Source organism: Camelus bactrianus, chromosome 18, assembly GCF_048773025.1.
Source record: "Camelus bactrianus isolate YW-2024 breed Bactrian camel chromosome 18, ASM4877302v1, whole genome shotgun sequence".
Lineage (NCBI taxonomy): Eukaryota > Metazoa > Chordata > Mammalia > Artiodactyla > Camelidae > Camelus > Camelus bactrianus.
Window position 1 is genome coordinate 26,470,051 of NC_133556.1, and position 19,564 is coordinate 26,489,614.

Consider the following 19,564-nt stretch of genomic DNA (forward strand, 5'->3'; position numbering starts at 1 on the left):
ATTTTTGTATATGGTGTGAGAAAATGTTCTAATTCCATTTTTTATCATATAGCTGTCCAGTTTTCCTAGCACCAATTATTGAAGAGACTTTTCTCCATTGTATATTCTTGCCTCCTTTGTCATAGATTAACTGATCATAAATGCTTGGGATTATTTTTGGCTATTTTGTTCCATGATCTATGTGTCTCTTTTCGTGCCAGTACCATGCTGTTTTGATTACTGTAGCTTTGTAGTACAGTTTGAACCCAGGGAGTGTGAGCCCTCCAGTTTTGTCCTTTTATCTCAAGGTTGCTTTGGCAATATGGGGTCTTTTTTGGTTCCATATAAATTCTAGGATTATTTGTTTTATTTCTATGAAAAATATCTTGGGTATTTTGATAGAGAGTACATTAAATCTGTAGATTGCTTTGGGCAGTATGGACATTTAAACAATATTATTTCTTTGAATCAATATTGTTAAAATGGCCATATCACCCAGGGCAATATACAGATTCAATGCAATCCCTATCAAACTACCAATAGCATTTTCCACAGAACTGGAACAAAAAAATTTTTAAATGTGTATAGACACACAAAACAACCCAAATAGCCAAAATAATCTTAAGAAGAATGGAGCTGGAAGAATCACACTCTCTGACTTCAGACTATACTATGAAGCTACAGTAATCAAAACAGTGTGATACTGGTACAAAACCAGACATATAGATCAATGGAACAGGATAGAAAGCCCAGAAATCAACATATGCACTTATGGTCAATTAATCTACAACAAAGGAGGTAAGAATATACAATGGAGGAAAGACAGTCCCTTCAATAAGTTACCCTGGGAGAACTGGACAGCTACATGTAAAAGACTGAAATTAGAACATCCTCTAACACCATATACAAAAGTAAAATCAAAAAGGATTAAAGACCTAAATGTAGGACTGGATACTCCAAAGCTCCTAGAAGGAAAACATAGGAACACTGTTTGACAAAAATTGCAGCAATATTTTTTTGATCCATATCCTAGAGTGATGGAAATAAAAGCAAAAATAAGCAAATGGGACCTAGTTAAACTTAAAAGCTTTTGCACAGCAAAGAAAAACATAAACAAAATGAAAAGACAACCTATGGAGTGGGATAAAATATTTGCAAATGATGGGACCAACAAAGGATTAATTTCCAAAATATACAAGTATCTCATAAAGCTTAATATAAAAAAACTAATCAAAAAATGGGCAAAAGATTTAAGTAGACATTTTTCCAAAGAAGACATCCATATGACCAACAGGCACATGAAAAGATATTCAGTATCACTAATTATTAGAGAAATGCAAATCAAAGCTACAATGAGATATCAAATGGGCATCATTAAAAGTCCACAAACAATAAATGCTGGAAAGGGTGTGGAGAAAAGCAAGCCCTCCTAGACTGTTGGTGGGAATGTAGTTTGGTGCAGCCATTATGGAAAATAATATGGAGATTCCTTTAAAAACTAAAAATAGACTTATCATATGATCCAGCAGTCCCACCCCTGAGCATGTATCTGAAAGGAACTCTAATTTGAAAAGATACATGCACCTCAATGTTCATAGCAGCACTATTTACAATAGCCAAGATACGGAAGCAACATAAATGTCTATCAAGAGATGACTGGATAAATTAGTTGTGATATACATACCACAACTCACAGACATAGAAAACAAAATTATGGTTACCAAGGGAGAAAAGGGGGAGGTGGAAGGATAAATTAGGAGTTTGGGATTTGCAGATACTAACTACTATATATAAAACAGCGAGGTCCTATTGTATAGCACAGGGAAGATATTATAGGCTTGTAATAGCCTATAATAAAAATATATGAAAAAGAATATATATATATATATGTATGTATAATTGAATCACTAGGCTGTACACAAGAAATTAACACATCATAAACTGACTACACCTCAATTTATAAAAACAAGTAAAAAAAAAAGTCTCCTGTGGACAAGTTAAGTTAGATGCTACGTTTTAAATCTATATCTGCCTTTTTACTGAAGACATAAATTCATTTACATTTTTGTAATTGTTAGTGAGGAACTTACTTCCACCACTTTGCTATATGTTTTCTACATATAATATCTATTTTTTGTTCCCCCGTTAGCATTATTTATATATTTATTTGATTTTCCTTGTGTATTGTTTGATTATCTTATCATTACTTTGACTCCATATTTTTAGTTAGTAGATAGCATGTGAATTACAATATACAACTCAATTTAATAAAATTTTGTTTGAATTAGTACCAACTTAGTTTCAACAGTATACAAAACTTTGTTCCTATATACTCTTTCATCCCTTTATGTTGTTATTATTACAAATTACAGCTTTATAATTGTGTGCCCATTGACATAGATGTATAACCATTATTTCATGCATTTGGCTTTTAAATCATACACGGAAAAAAAGAATTACAAAATATACAATAGGACTGGCTTTTATATTTACCTGTATAATTATCTTTACTGTTTTTCTTCATACGGCTTTGAGTTACTGTTTGGTGTCCACTCTTTCAGCTTGAAGGATTGCCATTAGCATTTCTTGTAGCACAGTCCTATTAGCTATAAACTCCCTCAGCTTTTGTTTATATGACAATGTCTTAATTTCTCCTTCATTTTGAAGGATAGTTTTGCTGGGTGTAGAATTCTTAGCTGACAGTGACTTATTTTCCTTTCAGAATTTAAACTGTATCATCCACTTTCTTCTTGCCTTGATGGTTTCTGATGAGGAAAAGGCTGTTAATTTTCTGTTAATTTTACTTAAGTTTATTTGTACACGACGAGTCTGTTTCTTCTTTCAGTTTTCAAGATTCTCTACCTTTGGCTTTGGAAATTTTATTATAATGCAACCTGGTGTGGATTCATGCTCCCAGTAGTAGATTCATGTTCTCTATATCTCTCCATCGTTTGCCTGTCTGTTGTTACACAAGAACATTCTATTTTTACTACCCCAGCTTTGTAAATGTCTTAAAATAAGGTAGGGCAACTGTTCTTGCTTTTTGTGAATCTATTTCAAAATTGCTGTGGCTTTTTGTAGATATTTTTATTCCTCTGTTAAAAACTGTAGAATGTTTATAGCATTCCTTGAAAAATATTGCTAACATTTTTACTAGTATTCACTGCATTTACAGATAATTTGGGGGGTGAGAATTGATACTTTTATGTGTGAAGTCATCCCATTTGAGGACATGTTACATCACTATAATTATTTATGCTTTCCTTTATATTATTTGCAGGGTTAAAATTTTCCCTTTAACGGCCTTGTGTCTTTTTTCTCAGGTAAATTCCTAGATGTTGTTTTAATTGTGGTTGAGCTGTTTATTTGCTATTGTTAATGGTACCTTATTTTCTTATATTTTCTAGTTGATAATGATGTAGTGGAACCAACTGATTTTTCAGTTGATCTTGTTCCTGAACACTTAATTGATTTTTTTTTCAGTCTGAATAATTCGCATGTCAAATCTTTTGGATCTTTTTCCCCCACAAGCAGCACTTTTATTTGAACTGTCACATGTCACAGGCCAAACCAGCTGGGGATGCCCCCGCGCCTGGGGTTGTGGCTGTGCCTCCACTGCTGGTTCTTCAGGAGCTAGTCCTGGATGTCATCATCCTTGGAACTGCATTCAGGGCTCTTTTTCTCAGGAAACAGATCTGTGAACGTGAAAGTCTGTCCATGTACCAGCTGCACACAGGCCACCTTGTTGTCTGATTTTTCATCCTGAAGCTTCTGTAATCCCTCTTCCTGCTGGAACCATGTTGTATACTCACCTGCATTGTGGCCAAGGGCATGTGGTAAATGCACTGAAGATAATTCCTGAGGTCCATTCTGGTCATCTCCATGGGGACCCAGAACTGCACAGTGTCTTCAGGCTGAGCCAGGCTGGGCTGCACCTGCCAAATGAAGAAGTTGATGTGAAAGACATGGAGCCATGGGTTGACCAGCTGGTACAGAGAGCACAGCATGTTCTGTGCCATCGCCAGCTTCCGGGGCTGGGGAATCTTTCGGTTTTTTAAAATGTCAGTCATAATAATATCTGCAAAGAAATAAAAGTTTGTATCTTACTTCCCAATCTTTCAACTGTTGATTTTCTTACCTAGTTGCAATAGCCAGAATCTCTACTAATATGTAGAGAAGTAGAGGTTTTAGTGTATTTTCTTAATTTTTCCTGACCTTAAAAGAAAGAAAGGAAATTTAAAGGAAAGTCTCTCATTAATTATGATCTTACTATAGTTTTTAGGCATTTAGCATTTATCGGGGAGGATGTTTACTTTAATTCCTCGTAGTCTGAAAAAAAAATTTTAAACTCATAACTAGTTCATGAAATTTGTCAAAAAGCTTTCTCTGTGTAAAGATATCATCATATGGTATTTCCCATTTAGTCCATTAATGGGGTAGGTTACATTGAAACATTTTCTGATTTTAAACCTCCATGAATTCCTGGGACAAGGTGCACTTAAACGCAATGGATTATGTTATAATACATGTTATATTTTGTTAGCTAATTCTTTAATATAGGATTTTTGCCTACATGCTCATGAATGAAGTGAAATTTGTTTTGCACTCTCCTTATATGGTACTTGGATCATGGTTATATTAGACTTGTACAATGAGTCTGTGATTTTTCCTTTCTTTGTTAGGATTTTGTTCTACAGCTGCATAAGAAATCATCCCCAAATCTCAGTGGCTTATGATCACAAATATTTATTTTTCTCAAGTCTGCAAGTCACCTGAGCTACTAGCTCTGCCTCAGACTGCAGGTTTTCAGGACTGTCCACGTGTCTCGCATCCTGGACTAGAAGCAGATGTGCAACAGGGCTGAGAAGACATACATAATGTTTCTAAAGGCCCCAGCTCAGAACTGAAACAATGTCATCTCTGCATTTAGTGCACTGGCTAAAACAAGTCACTAGGTCAAGCCCACTGTGAAGGTGTTGGGGAAGCTTCTGCCATCAAATGAACCATGACGAGGTGAGAAAGGAATGGAGAATTATCGACGAAATAAAACCTACCAGGATAGTTTCTCTCCTGGTTACAAATATTCACTTACGTTCTATAGAAGATATACCCTTCCATTCCCTTAAGACATCCCCAAACTCTCATCTAATCCTGTAAGAGGCTCAGTCAGGATCCTGTAATTGTCTACATCAGGACTGAATGTGGTTCCTCTTGATCTAAAGACCTAAAAACTTTTTAGAAAATTTATTTGCCCTATACAACCCAAAATACGTCAGTAGAAGAAAAGCAGGATTACCTTAATAAACACTCCTATGCAAAAGGCTAATAAGGATACATGTAACAGTCACTGGCTTAGATTTTAAAGCTTATTGATACTTTGAAAGTCTGTGATTTTATTTATTTCTATTGTATCTACTTTATTTTGCCTTGTCATTTGTATTTTGTACAGTAGTTAAAATGAAAGAACTAGAACTACAAGATGATACATGGATAAGTCTCAAAAATCTAATATCGAAATGAACAAAATAATTCAAAAAGTCCAATGGATTGAAAATATTTATATAAAAAACTAAACATGCAAAACAATGGTATATACCATTTATTGATACATGCATACACATACATACTGCTTCAATATAACCAAGGATCTTCTAGGTATTTATAGTTAACTAATTTCACCAAGAACCTCACAAGGTGGGCTTTGTTTTTTTTTTAACTTTTATTGTACAAAATAGAAAACTGAAAATGAAGAGATAAATAAATTGCTCCAGGCCACAATTAAGAAGTGGAGCTGGATTATGAATGCAGGCAGTCAATCTCCTGGGTCACTACTCTGAACTACAAAAGACACAATGAACACAAAACTCAAAGTAGTGGTTGTCACTGGGGTTGGAGGAAGAGCAGTAAGCATGAGAAGTGGAACAAGTGATCTTCAGTCATACTTGTTATGTTTTACTTACTAAGTTCGGTAGAAGGCACACAGGTGTTCATTGTATTATTATATTTCATTTTTCTGTGTACACTTTATTGTTTCATGATTTAAAATTATAAGAAAACAATCATGCATATACTGCAGGTATTATGAGATACAAAAAGAAAAAAAAGATATAAAGGAAAAACCAGTAAAATATGGAACAACAACAAAACTGCAAGTTAGTTTGTTGGGAAGATTAATAATAAGAGAAACCCATCCCTGGCAAGGCTGATAGAGAAAAAATGGAATATAAAATCATAAGATACAAATTTCAAAAAGAAAGATGAAAGATACATAAGAAAAATCATATTAGCAAGTATGCAAACTAATTACTTTTAATTAAGTCCAGAGAGAGGATCAAAGGAAGAATGGACACCAAGGAAAAGGAAAGAAAATTCCTCATTAAGAGGAAGTATGGTACCAAATGGGGAAGAAAACAGGATAGGAATATCAAATTCCCACTTCATTTTTCATGTTCACAGTTACAAAAATGTGATAGTTAAATGTTAATTGAAAAGAAATTTAATCAAGCAGGAATGCTTACAGGAAAGTGAATTGTAACAAATTCTAATGTTTTTTGTATTCATTTACACATTATTTTAAGGGGAATAAAAGATGAAAACCAAGGAAAGTACGTAAATGAGGGCACTTTGAGCTCCTGGGAAAATGTCCTATATAAATACATTAGAGAGTAATTATTATGATTATTTTGTTCTTTAATGACTTCAAGGAAACCAACAAGTAACTGTTGCCACTGAACTCTTAATGAGTGAATCACTCTGGGGCTTGTTAAAAGTTAGTAGTTGAAAATGTAGTTTCAACTTATTAATAAGTTACTCTGGTGATGATTACAGGCATCCAGTATCCCTTCTGGACCACTCTCATTATGAGGCATTTGGGTTGCCTGTTGTTCTCCTAAGTGGATACCCCAGGGAGAAGACCAAGAGGGTCCTCTTACAAAGCTATCTTGAGAAGCTGCCAGTTAAGCACTAGTTGCCCTCTGAGGGAGGAAAAGCAGCTCCCATGTCCTCAATCAGCCTTGCCTCTGGCAGAAGCGAAGGCTTCTGCTGACTGGGAATTCTTTCATAAAGACGGGTTAGGGCAAGAGTGTCAAGATTTATTTATTTCTTTTAAATGGAACTAATAATTCATGAAATGTTATAATGTCTGAGATTTGCTTTAAAACACCTCAAAACAAACAAGAACCCCCCCCCAAAACAAACAAAATTAAAAAAAACTGGAGGATAAATGAAACAAGATAGGCAAAATGTTGATAACTGTTGAAGCCTACACAGAGGTTCGTTGTATTATTATTTTATATTTTATGTGTGTTTGATAATTTCTGTAATGAAAACTTTTAAATATTTTTAAAGAAAAAACATTTTATTGTATTTGAGCAATTTAGAATTCTTACAATTTTCAGATAGTCATGTAAGACTATATAAACTTCAATTCATTAAAAAAAAAAAAGATGTCAGCCTCTCTAAGTCCTGGGAAGTTTCCAGGGCCACATGCTGAGGACTGGAAAAGCTGTCGGGGGCACAGAATCATGACTGAGCAGGAGAGCTCTGTCAAAGTTACAAAGGGGACTAGGGGCTTGGGGTGTGCTGAACATAGCCGGTCTTGTAGATTTTATTTGGGATATTATTGTTGACTGTATTTTAGATTTTATGCAGACAGCCATGGGGAAAAAAACTGAAGGATTTTAAGAATGGAGCAACAAGTATAGTTTACATTAACAAAATTTACATTTCAGAGGCTGGAAAGCTTATTACACATGATAATAAAAATGTTACCCGCTTCGGTTTAACAACTACAGTTTAATAACTAGTAAAGGCCAGAATCAGTTCTAAACCTGTTTAACACATCAATAACATTTCACTTCAATGCACATGTCTCTAAAATCCAACCAACTAGTAGTCATGGTCCCACAAAGATCACTTCAATAAACACACTTCTAAGACTGACACCAAACTCCTGCCACCTCTGAACGCAACACAACTCCATGATTAAACTCATTAATATTGCGCTATGATAAAAAGGAGAATGTTTGGAGAGACATGAATAATCCATCAAGTAGCTATGATTTTTCAAATAGCTAATATTTAGAACATTCTTATTGCACCATGGATTATTTTAACTAAAAACAATAAATCTCTTGTTAAATAGGTATGTATAAAATGATTGTTAGTCTCCTAATGTATGGTCATAAATCAGTTATTGCTTTATGTATTAAGACTCTTTCAGTTACAATGAACAGAAACCCCAATTCACACTGGCTCAAACAATAAAGAGAAATGTATAGATTCATGCAGCTGGAAAGTCCAGGACAATTCTAGGTATCAGGGGATGGTTTGATCTTACAGCTCAACAGTGTCACCAAAACCTGCATATTTATCACTCTGCTCTGTCTTCTGTGGTGTTGCCTTCATCCTAAAGCTTGCATCTCTCCTGTTTCAAGAAGACTGTCAACACCTACTGGGTTCCATATAATATCCAGCAAGAGCTGGATTTGTTCTATCATTTCCAACAAGTCATGATGGGACCGGCTTAAGGTCATATGCCTAACCCTGAGCCATCTTCTAGCCAAGCAGGTAGAACCTCCTCTTTTTAACTTGGTTTAGGTCACATTCTCCCTCACAGAAACCAGGATTGGGAACCTCAGAGGTCTCCCAATTGAATCAGAGTTGTTAGGAAGGAGGAGTCAAAATACGGAGGCTAAGATGCAATCAATAAATGTCTACTACACTCCCCACCTGTCAAACTTCCAGTACACTAGAATAGAGGACACTGAATATCTTCTAAAACTGCAACATAGATATTGTTTTTAGTTAAAATAATCCATGGTGCAACAGACAGAGATTAGGGATATTAACAAATCAAATCCAACAACATATAATAAGAATTACACACTGGGGTTTAGTCCAGAGATGCAAGGCTGGTTCAATATAAGAAATAAGTTAATGCAATCCATCATGTCAACAGGCTAAAGAATAAAAATCACATGATCACATCAATAGATGCGAAAAAGCATTTGAGAAGATCCAACATGCATTTACGATAAAAACTCTGCAAACTAGGAATAGAGGATAATTTCCTTAACTTGATTTAAAAAAATCTACACAAAGTCTGCAACTAATATCACACTTAATTGTGATAAGCCAGATTTCCCATTAAGATAAGGAATAAGGCAATAATATCCCCACTCACCACCTATCTTCAACATCATACAAATTGATTTTAAAATATATACAGAGAGACCAAAACCCAGAATAGCCAACACAATACTGAAGAAGAAAAAAGTCAGAGGGGTGATATTCCCTGACACTGACTTACTCTAAAGCTACAATGATCAAGACAGTGTGGCACTAGTGAAAGAACAGACAAACAGATCAATAAAACAGAACAGTGAGCCAAGAAATAGACCCACTTGATATGGGCAACTGACACTGACCAAGGAGCAAAGGCAATAAAATAGAGGAAAGATAGTCTTTTTAACAAATGATGATATAATCACTGGCTACCCCCCCTACACACAAAGCAATCTACATGCAGATTTTACACTCATTACAAAAATAACTCAAAATGGATTCCAGACCTACATGTAAAACAAAATGATAAAACTCCTAGAATATAAAACTTAGGAGAAAACCTAGATGACCTTGGGTTTGGTGATAACTTTATAGATACAACACTAAAGGCATGCTTCAGGAATGAAGTTGGGCTTCATTAAAATTTAAAACTTTTGCTCTGCAGAAGACACTATCAAAAGAATGGGAAGACAAGCCACAACTAAAAGAAAACATTTGCCAAATACATATCTGATAAAGAACTTTTATGTAACTTACACAAATAATCCTTAATTCAACAATAAGAAAATAAACAATTAAGAAAGAGCCAAAAGGCATGAAAAGATACTTTACCAAACAATGTATGAAGATGGGGGAGGGGGAATCAAAAGATGCTCGACATGTCATCAGAGGATTGTAAATTAGAGCAACAAGATACCACTATATAAGTATCAGAATAGTGAAAATCCAAAAACACTGACAGCAAATGCTGACAAGGATGTGCAGCAAGAGGAACTCTCAGTCATTGCTGATGGGAATGCAAAATGACACAGCTTTTCCTATTACTCTTCTGCAGGTCTCAGACTTTGTGCCTGAGAACAGTTAGAGGACAGACTATTTCCAGGTCCCAGACTGTGTACAGGACAAGAAATGATTTTGGAGGGCACAGTACCCTGGTTAACTCTAAAGGATTAGCCAGAGAGAAAATGGGGTTCCTTCTGGTAACAGACTATCCTTAAGAAGGGATTCCTGGCACTTGGGGAGACAGGTAAGAGATCATGATTTATTTGAGAGTGATGACACTTCCTGCAATGTCAGTGCCCTGGTCTCTCCTTTTCCTTCTTCAGAGACAGTGAGGGCTGATGAGTGGTCAGGATGGTGGTGGAACGGAGCCTGGACTGGCTGTCCCAGAGAGCAGAAGGCGAAGAATGGGTAATAAGGAGTCAGCCAGGAACCCTGAGTCCTAAATCTTGCTCCATGCACGTTGGGGACACTTGAATGTCCCCAACGTGCATGGACAAGAATTCCTGGTGCTCTTGTAGCTGAACTAAGAACCAGGAAACTTCAGTTCTGTCCCTGCATCTTGTCCAACAAATCTTAAGACAACCACTTCCTGTCATTTATCTTACATACCTGACCTCTCAAGTGGGACTGATGGTCCCTGTTGTTCACCCCTTCTGAGTAGGTGAGCTTTGACGTTTGAAAGAAGTTGTACTGGGTTGTCAGCTTTGTAAAAGTGAAGTGTCAATTTTCAAACTCTTGTGTGTAGAATAATACACTTTGCAATGGCAAATGTTGGAAGCAACAGAGACTGTTTTAGTGAAAATGCTTGGATCTTCAATTGGACATAGAAGATACCGACACAATTACTTGCACTGACCTTGGAGAAACAAATTCTCTGGCTGGGCCCTTCCTAGAGAGAAGTCACCAAGTCCTCGCTTAGAAAGAGGGTGAATGGGTACTGGGTAGTAGTTCTACTGTGCCCGCAATATCTAGCCATGGGATCTGAAGCTTCAACTTCCTAATGTTTAATGGCGATGCTGACCCACTACCACAGAGGCTGTGCGGTGTGGAGGAAAGGGCAATTAATTGTGAGTCAAGTGATGTGGGAGCTAGTTTTGTTCCACTAATTCAGACATTCTCAGTTCCTATAATGGTGAAAAGAATAACTAGGTCAGTGCTTTCCAAACTGGTGTTCCACAAAGCTGTCTGAGAGATGTTAGGTGTAAATGTCACATACACCACCCCCACCACAACGATCACATAAGGCTGACAATCACCACGTTTATAAACCTCTCCCTTGACCCAGAGATTATACCGTACACTTACTGTATATACTGAGAAGTCCTCCTATAACAAAACATTGACTTTAACCCATTGTCCCCGATTTACTTGGGAGCAGAATACTTTTTTCATGGAATAGCTCTGCGTATCTCACTGTGCTCCTGTCTACAAGTTTGGGACCCACTGACAGACCAGACTGCCTCAGTGTTGAGAGAGCCCATGGGAAGAGAGGTGCCAAGTGCCTGCAAGACCCCTAGGTCTGTGTGGGTATTCAGGCCTTTGCTATTGGCAAGTGCTGGAGAGCAGACGTGGTGGGGGTGGGTGCTGGGAGGAGAGGTAACCTGAGTGGAGATGCCTTTCCTGGGGCGCCCATGGAATCCAGACTTCCTTTTCCAGGGTGAAACTCCCTAAGCTCCACGCTGGAACATCCCTGCAGACAGAATGATAGCCTTCAACATTCCAGTGTCCCAACATATGAATCCTCTTTGCATCCCTTCAGAGGACCTGCTTGCTCTTCTCTTCCCTCTCTCCCGGTAAAGAACAAGACCAGGACTCATAGCCATTACACATCTGCCAAGCACTTGATACCTGAAGAAGGAAGACTGCTGGGCCACAGGGTGCTCTGAGTAACCAATGCTGATGCTCAGGAGACCATGGCAGGTTTCTTCTTGATGTAAGTTGACCCTTGAAGAGCATGGGTTTGAAGTGTGCGGGTCCACTTACACACGGACTTTTCAATAAATAGGTACTATAGTACTACATGGTGCATGGTTAGACAAGGCTGTAGGTGCAGCACCACAGATCCAGAGGGCTAACTGTAAAGTTATATGTGGATTTCCGACTGTGGGGGAGTCAGTACCCCTAACCCACTGTGTGTTGTTCAAGGGTTGTTTTTTCATTTTTGTTTTTATTACATATTTTGATATCTCTTGTGTTTGACAGTGAAGATTCAAGGCTACACAGTTCAGACACAGCCGCTGCCCTCCTGATGCTTCCATTCTAATGGGCTCAGACCAAAACAAGTAAACAAACCAAAGAACTCTACCTTGTGACACGTGCTATGAAGGGAATTAACTCAGTGCTCAGAGTGGCAAGGGCAGACCTGACTGCTATAGGAGTAAAGGTCAAGGGAAGAGAAAGCCCTTCTGCAAGCTTGGATTTCAAAATGTGGGAGCTCTGGAGAGATCCAGAGGATACTATAGAAGTGCCTCTGAACTCAAAGAGTAACATTGGAAATATGAGCTTCTCCTTTAAGGAGGTTAAACAGCTTTGATGCTGGGTAATGCTTACTCACCATAGTTATAGGATGAAGGAAATATAGGGAAAACATTTCCCTAACTCTTCTGTGTAAGTAATTATTATTCCTTATGCTACTAACATTTTTTAAAAGATTGTTCTAAAGTTAAAAATACCTGACTTGTCTCTTCATAAACATTAATGATCCTTTAGTTTTTAGGTTTTTCAAAAGCTTTCAAACATTAAGTGTTTGTACCAGTCATGGACAAATGCTTAGTGTAAAAATTATGATGCTGAAAGTATTATACTCATGGTTGAAAAAATTCAACAGAAAGATTTCTTACTAAGTTTTTCCCTAAAAGTGCAGCATATTCAAATACTATTAACCTTACACTTTTGTGTTAGTGCTTAGGCCTGTGCAACACGAGATTCACCATCCTACTGTGGTGGAAATGGGAAGTGATTCTGATAGCTCTCCTAAGTCTGAGACTGAGTGAAAGACAAGAGCTTGCTTGTATAATTCCTCTCACAAGAGCTGCTTTAAGTGCAGTGCAGGAGTGATCAGACAGGAGTGAGTCACACAGGAGGAAAGCCTTACAGACGCTTGCCTGCAGAAGGCACTTCAGTACAGCCGGGGATCACTGGGCAGTGGAGATTCACACACAAAGGAAACCCTACACATAGACATCAAGGTCGGCAGATGCTTCCAAAAGTGCTCCAGCCTTGCTCCCCACTGAAACCAAAGGAAGAAACTAGAAAAGTGACAAGTGTGGAACAGATTCAGCAACAGCAATATATTTTTGTACTTCTTTGGGAAGAACCTTAGAAACAAAGCGTGGGTAAGGCTTGATTTCCTACTGAGGGCACTTCAGAGACTCTGTATAAGCATGATCCCACAGAAAGAACAAGAGACCTTTAGCAAGTAATCCACTGTGAGGAGTAGAGGAAAAGCTCCTAAGAGAAAAGTAACAGGCAACCTTAATCCATTACACCTGACTGGGAACGAGCCAGGAAATGAGAAAGTGCTCACATACACCTGTCACCAGATGGACTCAACGAATGTTTGGAAAATTCTTTATGGTGTTCAAACCTTTCACGTTATCCCAACTGTACAGTTCAACAGAAAAAGCTGCTTACATTCTTCCTCTTGAGCTCTCTAGGAAAATTAAACACCATTCTCGTAAGTTTCAAAACCTGTTAGAAACCCTAGCTGTTTCAGTTTTATCCCAGTTCCTCTCTGGTTAAAAGACAGCTAAGGGTCTCAAGATCAGTATGAGGTTATAGTCAGCTTAGTGGGGAGAACTCTGGGTATGGATGGTCTCAGGACTGGGGCCACCGAGACCAGTGCGGAGAAGGGATCGAGGACTTGGGGACTAGACTAGGTCAGTGATCCAATTCTCAGAACCAACCCTGGAGCCCCTGTAAGGCTGTTAAGTGACACACTAAAACAAAGCACCTTCTGGTTTGTCCTAGAAATCATCTGGTTATGGAGGTCACATTAGTAACAACTTTAATTCTAATGTTTGAGGCTGAATGTAGGGTTGTGTCTCAGATTCCACTAAAACTAAGCCTCAACAGTTTTGATTTTAGGCTGTTGTTTTAGTAATCTGCTCTCACCCCTGTGACGACGTACAGAAATGCCTTCTTCCCACTTCCACACATCCATCCCATGACCCAAACACACGGAGTAGTAAGACGTTGTGCTGCTGAGTAGCTAGGATTTCCCACTGGAGGTCTCTCATTCCCCAACGGGAGGGTCCTGCTCCTCCTTTCCTGCCCAAGTTTCATCCCAACTGTCACCTTTTGGTCCAGGAAGAGAAGCCACTTTCCTCTCTACATGAATCTGGGGAAATCTGGTGACTTGCATCCTGTTTTTTGAGGCACAACTCACAGATGTACAACTGAGGTATTTAATAAACCATTCCTTGAAGTCTCCTGTACCAAAAAGAGAAATGGAAAGCAACCCGTACACTCTCCTTAACCCACTGATCAGTAGAAACTCGTTTTCTGCATGTGGAGCTGTGGGACAGAGTGGGACAAAGATGAGGAAGTGGCGTAAGGCCGGAGAGGGAGGAAGAGATCATTGTCTTGGCCATTTCAACAACTGACCTCTTCAGGATTTGTCCCAGGTAAGCAATCAGTTTTTCTTTCCTATCACCCACAGTCTTGGAAGCTTCTAAGGGTTCCCGTCAGTGCTACATCAGCTCAGTGGAGCACACAGAGGGAAACAAATCTCTTCTGAGGGCCAAAAGCCAGGTGAAATGAAAAAGAGAAGGTTCCTGAGCTCTAAGCAGAAGAGCCGGCCCTATTAAGACAGGCCCGGTTATGCTGCAGAAACACACAGCACCAACATCTGAGTGATTTAACCCAATAAAAGTTTATTTCTCTTTCCCACAAAGTCCATTATAGGTCAGGGGACTCTCCAGAATAGATACCCCTCTCAGCAATTTGGGGGCTCAGCATTCTGACCACTTTGATCTCTGTGTGTTTACGTGACTGAGGCAGGAAGAGACAGCAGTAGAGAGTCCTCCACCAAGAAATAAATGTTTCAGCCCAGAAGTGAGACTTCTGTTCACAGCCGATTGCTCAAAACTATCTCAGGATCCTATCTAACTCTTTGAAAGGAGCAAAAACCTAAAACCACACCCTTTTTACTGTTCACTAGGATACAAGCTTCATGAGGATATGCATTTTTGTCTCCTTATCCACTACTATAGCCTTAGTTTAGAAGAGTACCTGGGCACATAATAGTCCCTCATTAAACTGAATGAATGGATGTATTACCAGCAAGAAATCCACAAGTATGTCTTGGGAAAAGAGACAGAGTCCCAGGGGTGTAAGGCTGAGGGTGCTGGGTAAGAGATGTGCAGACCAGAGCTTCTGAGCTGGCTGTGCTTAAGAAATAATACTTGGTAGTTCATCTTAGGGAAGAAAATGAAATCCTGCTGAGAGCCCAGACCAACAGCTCAGGTGACTTACACCATAAAGCACTGAGGCCAAGCACTGAAACAACTGAGCAAAACACCACCACCAGTGCTCAGCTCCTGGAAGAAGCTGCAATAGCCACAAATGCATCTGCTTCTCGAAAGTAGTCAGTCCACCCAACATATCACTGGGGTCCCAGGAAATGGGAAGGAAATGTACACTAAGATTCTACTATTGGCCAGACTGGTGCCTTTTCTGTATCAATCCCTCTAATCCCCAGAGAAACCTTGAGTTAAGTGTTATCTCTACTTTATAGGGAAAATGGAAATTTAAGAGTGTTTCAGTATGGAATCAAGAAACAGGAATGTCTTGGAGTTCCAGTCAAGATGGTGGAGTGGTAGGACCACGAGCTCACCTCTCCTTGTGACTACAATGAAGCCACAATTGAATGCAAAACAACCATCCAAAAAAAAAAAAAAAAAAAGACTGGAACCTAGCAAAAGAGATCTTCCACAACTGGAAACACAAAGATGGAACCACAGCAAGATGTGTAGGAGGGGTGTGCTCACAATATAATTGGTCCCCATACCCCCAGGGTGGGCGACCCACAAGCTGAAGATCTGTTAAGTCACAGAGGTCCTCCCACGGTAGTGAGAGCTCTAAGCTCCACTTAGAGCTCCTCACCTCAGGTCTCAGCATTGGGAAGAGGAGACCCCAGGAAACCTGGTTTTGAAGGCCAGTGGGGCTTGGCTTCAGGAGCCTCATGGGACTGGGGGAAACTGAGACTGCATTTGCTTGAGAAGCATACACGGAAACTCATGTGTGCCAGGTCCAAGGACAGAGGCAGTGATTTCATAGGAACTTGGGCCAGAGCAGCCTGCTGGATTTGGAGGGTCTCCTCGGGACATGGGGGACAGCTGTGGCTCACTCAGGGGACATAAAAGCTGGTGGCGGACATTCCAGGAGTGTTAATCTACATGAGCTTTTCTGGAGGCTGACATCTTGATTGGATCATTAGCACCAAGACCTATCCCCACCCAACAGCCTGTAAAGAAGCCTCAGGCCAAACAACATACAGGGTGGGAACACAGCCACACCCACTGTCAGACTTCCTAAGCTACGAAAGCCTCTAGACACAGCCCTACCCCACCAGAGGTCCAGGACCAAGCTTCACAGAGCAGTGGGCAGGCACCGGCTCCTCCTGTCAGGAAACCTGCATAAGCCTCTAGTCCAGCCCCATCCACTAGGGGTATATACTAGAAATAAGAAAATAATCCCAAAGCCTGTGGAAGGAATCCACAAACACATAGAAAGATAGGTGATATGAGGCAGCAAAGGAATATCTCCCAGGCCAAGCACAAGATAAAATCCTAGAAGAAGAAATAAGTGATGAGGAGATAGGTGATTTATCTGACAGTTTAAAGTAATGATGATCAAGATGTTCAGAGAACTTAAGAGGAGTATAGATGCACAGAGTGAAGTTTTTAGCAAAGAGTTGGAAAATATAAAGAACACCCAAACAGAGTTGAAGAGTAAAACCACTGAAATGAACAATACACTAGAAAGAACCAAGAACAGACTAAATGAGGCAGAAGAACAGATCAGTGAGATAGAAGACAGATTAGTGGAAATCACTACTTCAGAACAGAAAAAAAATAATAAAAAGGAATGAGGATAGTTTAAGAGAACTCTGGGACAACATGATGTGCTCTAATATTCGCATTATAGGGGTCCCAGAAAGAGGAGAGAAAGTACCTGGGAAAATTTTTGGAGAGATAATAACAAAAACTTCCCCAACGTGGGAAAGGAAACAGTCACACAAGTCCTGGAAGCAGAGAGGACTACACAGAATCAACCCAAAGAGGAGCACACCAAGGCAAATAGTCATCAAATTGATAACAATTAAGGATAAGGAGAAAATATTAAAATTAGCAAGAGAAAAGCAACAAATAACATGCAAGGGAACTGCCATAAGGTTATCAGCTAATTTTTCAGCAGAAACTTTACAAGCCAAAAGGGAGTGGCACAATATAGTTAAAGTGATGCAAGGGGGAAACTTAACAACCAAGAATACTCTATCCAGTAAGGCTCTCGTTCAGACTTGATGGAGAAATCAAAAGCTTCAGAGATAAACAAAAGCTGAAAAGATTTCAGCACCACCAAACCTGCTTTACAACAAATGTTAAAGGACCTTGTTAGTCATCACACCGCAAGAAAAGAGAACAAAAAGAAGAGAGAGAGAAAAAAAGAGACCTACAAAATATTGCTTTGGCTGTTCGGGGTCTTTTGTAGTTCCTTGTAAATTTTTGAATTTTTTGTTCTAGTTCTGTGAGGAATGTCGTGAGTGTTTTCATGGGGGTTGCGTTGGATCTGTGGATTGCTTTGGGTAGTGTGGGCATTTTGATAGTGCTGATTCTTCCAATCCAAGAGCACAAGAAATCTTTCCATTTCTTTGTGTCATTTCGGTTTTCAGAGTATAGGTAACCTCCTTAGTTAAGTTTATTTATAGGTGTTTTGTTGTTTTTGATGTAATGGAAATGTCTCTACCAGTTATAAAATTCTGGTTTTTGAAGTGGAAAAAAAAAAAACAGTGAATGAAGGGCTGCAAATGGCAAAATATCCTTCTTTTTTATGGGTGAGGTATATTCCATGACATATAAATATCTATATGCTGCTGCATCTCCATTAGCTATTCAACTACTGATGTGCACTTAGGATGTTTCCATATCTTGGCAATCATAAACAATATTGCTGTTAATAGCAGGGTACATGTATGTTTTTGGGTTAATTCTTATTTTGTGGTTGGCTTTATTCCTTTGATAACTATGTAACCTTAAAAAGCTAAAGCTCTATATGTTCTTAGAAACAATGAACAGTACATATATGTAAATTAAAGAATATGTGTGCAGTGAAAAGAAAAAAAAAAGATCAAGCCATGAAAGACATAGAAGAAACTTAAAAGACGTATTACTAAATGAAAGAAGCCAGTCTGAAAAGGCTACAGACTGTATGATTCCAACCAAATGACATTCTAGAAAAGGCACAGCTACAGAAACAATAAAAAGATTGTGGTTTCCAGGGTTCTGGGGAAAGGGAGGGAGGGAGGAATGAACAGATGAAGCACAAGGGATTTCTAGGGCAATGAAATTATTCTGTATACTATAGTGGTGGCTACATGTCATTATGCATTTGTCAAAGCCCATAAAATGTACAACATCAAGAGTGAACTGTAATGTAAACTATGGACTTTGGTTGATAATAATGTACCCATGTTGGTTCATTCATTGTACCAAATATGCCACATGAATGAGGGATATTGGAGGTAAGGGAGTATCTATATGTGGGCTATGTGCAAACTCTGTATTTTCTGCTCAATCCTATTGTGAACCTGAAACTGCTCTAAAAGAATAAAGTCTATTAAAAAAAAAAAAAGAAACAGGAATGTCTTATAAGCTAGAAATAGATACAATACAATGTCGCCCAGGATGGCCGTGCAGGGATAGCACACAAATCAGTCCTGCTATTCCTGCCTCCCATCCTGACTGATGAAGCTAAGTGACAGCCAACAGACCCATGAGCTACGGGGTCTCAACACACCTCTGTATCTCTTTGAGCCTTAACTTCCCTGTTTATAAAGTATGAGATTTGAAGAGACAATTTAACTCCTTTCCTGATTATACAGAAACGCTCTAGCAGGAACACATTGAGATCACTATTGTAGATAAGAGTGAGTTACAAGAAAACCCACAGCCTAGAGATTTTCAGCTGTCTCTCAAATTTGTAACCTGAGGCTGCTGTTAAATGCCACGATGGAGAAAACAGACAGGATGACCTGTGCCTAACAGCTGCAGTGCAAGTCAACCCCCACAGATGTGCATTTGCCCATCCCTGTCTGTCACTCAGCATCAGTTCCCAAATCTTCCCTTTTGGAAACCTGGTCTCCAGCTCACTGGATTCCCAGATCACCGAGTGAACCACATGATCCTGGTGCAGCACACACTCTAGATCCTCTCTTGTAGTTAATAACAAACAAAAACCAAATTAAAATGCAAACAGACAAAAACCTGAGAAGTTGATCCCAAACTCCTATTAGTTT

At 38.9% G+C, this 19,564-nt stretch overlaps 1 pseudogene; it reads right to left on the bottom strand.

Annotated features, from left to right (window-relative positions):
- Positions 1 to 235: 235 nt before the first annotated feature.
- Positions 236 to 19,477, bottom strand: LOC141573927 (large ribosomal subunit protein uL23m pseudogene; annotated as a pseudogene).
- Between the last annotated feature and the right edge of the window lie 87 nt (positions 19,478 to 19,564).